This window comes from Alligator mississippiensis, chromosome 1 (genome assembly GCF_030867095.1).
Source record: "Alligator mississippiensis isolate rAllMis1 chromosome 1, rAllMis1, whole genome shotgun sequence".
Classification (NCBI taxonomy): domain Eukaryota; kingdom Metazoa; phylum Chordata; order Crocodylia; family Alligatoridae; genus Alligator; species Alligator mississippiensis.
Window position 1 is genome coordinate 321,347,583 of NC_081824.1, and position 5,017 is coordinate 321,352,599.

The following is a 5,017-nucleotide window of genomic DNA, read 5'->3' on the forward strand; positions in this document are numbered from 1 at the left end:
CACCTCTGTACCTCTTTATCCTGCATTTAGAAGATTCCAGTAGTAAATGTGACAAATGAAGAACAGTTTTAAACAATGTGCCTCGTGTTACAACAATCCTTATCCTACCAATATTTACAAATAAACTTAACATACAAGTAGTCTCTTTAGCTTCAGTGGAAATATTCACCTATACAAAGATTTGCAAAGCAGCATACAATGGAAAGGGGCTATCACCTAGACTATCACCTACCCTGCATTTGCTGGGAACTATTTACCTAAGATTCAGAAAAAAACAACCACTAAAAACCTTCACACATGCAAATACTACAACACACAAGGCCAAAACCATCAAGAATACCCTACACCATACAAGAAGTAAAAAAACAGAGGAGACAAGGGCATTGGCAGATGCCAATGCCACTGCAACAGCAAAGAAGTAATTGGTTAATACATACACACAGAATTCTAGGAAGAGGAAGGCAAAAAACTCCACAGTCCTTGCCAATGGGAGGTGAGAGGAAAATTGCTTCCTGACACTACATTTGGTGATAAGTGTAACCCTAGATGGAAAATCAAGACCCTTAAGCTACAGAATGGAGGTTCCTAAATCCCAGTAGCAGGAGTAGGACACCTCAATCAAAACCCACCTTAGCTGTGGCCAATGTTTAATGCTTCAAAGAAAGGCAACAAAAAAGCTAATAAAGCATTCACGAGGGGAAAAAGGTCTACTTCCTGGCAGCCAGCAACGTCCTTAAAGCATGGGATTGTTAGACACCTACCACAATTTCCTCTGTACTCCAACACAGGGATTGCAAATACCTGAATCAGCATATTGTCCATGCTGTTTGTTGAAACAAGAATTCCCTATTCTATGATAGTATCCCTTTCATAAAATCACCTAGTTCACCTAAAGTAATTTAGTAATCAGTAATCATATTCTCTCTCAATCTTCATTTTGCTGACCTAAACAAGTCAGGCTTCTTTTGTAAGATAAGGTCTCTTCCTTAATCTCCGTAGTGGCCCTGCATTAATTCTGTTTCTATTTAAGTTCAGCTCTCTGCATGTTTTAACTAAACATAACTGTACAGGGTATCCTGATGGGGGTCTTACCAATACCTTGTATAGTGGTACTAGTACTTCTGTATCTCTATTAAATATACGCCACCTAATACACACTAGAACTGCATTAGCCATTTCCCCAGATGCATCACATCAGCAACTCATGGTCATCCTGCAATCGATCAATATATCCAAGTTTTTTCTCTTCCTCTGCTGTCTCCAGTCTATAAGTCCCCATTATAGTTAATGTCCTTGTTATTGGTGCCTAAATGATAACTTTTGCACCTCACACTATTAGGCTGCATACCCTTTTACAAGATTATCTACAGCTTCCTTTAAAATAACACAGTCTTCCTCAATATTGCCAATACCACCAGCTTTAGCACCATCCATAAATTTCCTGGGGACGTGTCTAGTTCCCATACTAATACAAATGTTAAACGGGATGGGTCCTAAGAGATCCATGAGAGACACCAATGAGAATTGCACTCTCTGCAATTATTGTCCAATAAGTCGTCTTTCAACATAACCTACTATAGTGTCGCTTTGAACTGTTTATCCATAATTGTAATATTGATCCCCATCCTCTTTAGGTTGGCCAATAATTTTTCAAGAGGCACAAGTTAAAAGCTTTGCTTAAATCTAGATAAACTGAGTTCACTGCATTATATAAGAATGAGGTATTTTGTCATAAAAGGATATTAAATTACCCTGACAAGCTCTTTCTTGGATAGAACCATGTTGTGTTTCGTCCCATTTTCTGTTCATTTCCATATCTTTGATTATTCTTTTCTTCAGGATCTGTTCATAAACTATACACATTATTGAAGTCAAGATAGTGGGCCCATACGTGCCTGGGTTACTCTTTCTACTTTTTTTCAAATACAGATACTACATTTACTGTCTCCAATCATAGGGTACTGTCCCTGAGTTGACAATTTCATTGAAGATCCATAATAATGTAGTTACTATTTTATGTGCCAGTTCTGGCAATATTCTTGAATGGAAATTATTCAGGCCACCTGGATAAGTACCAGGTGGGGTATGTTCCACAACTATTGGGTATCTACCATTGTCCTTAATTACATCTTCATCCTTATTGAAGACTAAGGCAACATATTAATTCAGTACTTGGGTCATAACTAGGTTGTCCTTGATCTTGATTCTTGTCCTTGATCTTCCTGCTTCTTTCCTTCTGTTTCTCGACAAGTATGATGTTGCCCTTCACTTCAGTTGTACTCATTGGTGCACTTTCCTCCTTGGCCACCATTTTACCCCATCACCCTCCCATTGTATTGCCTGGTGGTGTGCTTTTCTAGATGTCTGCCAAACTACTTCCCTTGCAGAACTAGGGGTGCTAGACATCCAAATGAAAGTGCCTTGCTTTTCAAGAGATTCTACTGAGCACATATATCTCACATTGGATCCAAAGGATGCAGGCTCTTGGCATGTCTGAATATCAGCTTGCACTGCATTCACTTTTGTTTCAGAATGATTCCATGCTACCCTTTAAAAAATCTGCATTTCTCTTTCACTCAACTCTCCCTCTGCCTATTATCCAATTCAGTTTTCTATTGGAATTTCCTCCTCAGCTCTGCCACTTTTTCAAGTCTCAGCAAAGTACAGTTTGAACCTTATATTATTAAATTGGAAGTTAAACTATCAAACCTATGGTACTATAGAGGGGTTGAAAATAGGTAAAGTGTTTACTCATTCTTAACGATAAAGTCTCTATATAAATTATACAATACTCCCATAAAGAGCTTTCAGCTGCCCTTCATTTTAATAAAGAAAAATATGAATCCTCTTACTATCATTTTAAGTTTTACAGCAGTTCAGCTGTTTAGTCTACCAGCTTTGACAATGTCCCTTTAAGTTTAAGATTTCTGTGGAAGATCTAGCCCTAGGTTTTTTTTCCACTTAAATATAGGCTTTGTCAAAACCTCTCAAACTCCCTTAAAAGAGTGGCTGATGCTGAGTGTTTTTTCTCACATTGACCTTGTTTCCAGCTTCAATTTCACAAGAAAAAATGTGATCTTGTCAGAATTTTCCTTTGGAGAGAATTTTTGTTTTACAGATCTTGACAGATTTTTTATTTCCCACTTTGATTTGAAGTTTCTCTGATTTTTTCCCCCTCACATTTTAGTCTGACAGTTTCTCACTCTTATTGAGAGGATACTTGTCTAGTTGTTAAAGCACAAGACTCAGGACTATTTCTATTATCATCTTAGATACCAGCAAATAATAGACTATCATCTTGAGCCTTAAGTTCCAAATATACAATGAGAGTTTGATCACAGTCCTCTCTAACATGCACACATGTGGATGCGTGCATTCACGCGCACGCACATGGACACACACACATACAGGCAGTATATATATAGGGACAGAACATTTACCAATTTAGAAGGAGGGCTTTAAACTAGGTTTCATGGGGGATGGTGATCAAAACCCTCCAGCAACAGAGCACACAGTCCAGAGAGAAAAGGACTCAAAGACGCAACTCAACTCTGGGGAGGGGCCCCAGAGCTACAGGACTGCAACAAGTGGCACAGAAGGGAAGCGAGGAGGTCAAAACACAAAATAGGTCCAATGCATGTAGACAAATATGAGAAGCATGGCAATAAGCAAGATGAGCTGGAAGCTGCAGCCTGTGAAAAGAATTATGATCTGATTGGCATCACCGAGTTCTGATGTAACAGATCATGACCAGAATCTGAGCATCAAGAGTTACACTCTGTTTCATGACAGTGTTGGGAGAAAGGGTGGTGGTGTTGCCTTTTATGTTAAACACCTATACATTTGTTCCCTGGTTCAGGAAGAAGAAGATCGCAAAGCAGAATGCAAATGGGTGAAGATGAAAGATGTGGAACCGTGTGGCAGGCCTATGCTTGCAGCACCGCCACTAGCATACCCTGCTTGCTTAAGCATGCTGCACCAGGGTCTACTCTCCTACCATGACTTGATGTTACTTGAGGTTACACAAGATGCTGTTCAGTGCTTCTCAATGACCCTGGGTGTCTTGGCTGGTGCTTCTTCTGTGGGGCTCCTTACCTCCCCTACACCCCCCCCCCTTTCCACTCAGGTGATCTGGTTTGGTCTCAGTAGGATCTGGGCATGCCATAGTCACTGCTTGTCCCTCCCAGAAGAGTTGCCTCCATGGCTCTTGACAGAACTGTGATCCAAGAGTCTCCAACTGAAAAACTAATAACTTAACAATATGTGAACTGAAATTCCTTCCGGGATGCAAGTGAGCAGGGTGACAATGCTCACTGCATCTGGTGCCTCTTCTCAGTGCTCCCACCTACATATAGGGTGCTTTGTATGGCCACCGTGCAATTCTCTTGCTGAGAGTTATATTCCCAAGAGGACCGGGGCCCTGGGTCAAATGGTACCTGGCCATGTCTTATAATGTCCTGTGGGGTATTTCCTCACACTCCAATGACCCAGAGGATCTTGACACTGGCCAGCTATGGATTCTAGTGTCTAGAGACATTCAAATGTACCAGGCTGCACAACTGAGCTCTCAGGTGGGTTCTTCCCCTGTGCGGGTCCTCCTGACACTTCCTGGGCTGCCTTCAACTCACCCTGGCAGCCCTGGTTGTACCTGCTGGCAAAGACATGCATGGATGGAGTCTTGGGTAGGTCCGAGTCCCTTGGTCCATCTATGGCTACTCCCCTGCTGGGGCCCAGGCTCCCCTTTCCAGGCATCCAGTCTTCAGCAATGTCATCTGGCTTGTCTGGGCTCCTTGCTGCAGGATGGGTCTCTGATGTCTTCAACACTGCTAAATGGTAGCTCAGACACCACTGGGAAGTCCAAACTGTGGTCTGAGCTGCCATGCTGCCTGACAATCCACCTGTGTACAGTTGCACTGGGTCAGTGCCGGCCACGGGGAGGACTTCCAGTGGTGCAGCAAGTTCTCCCTCCTCTCTCCCCCTGGATGCACCAGCTGAGCTCATTTTTTCCCTGGAGCTT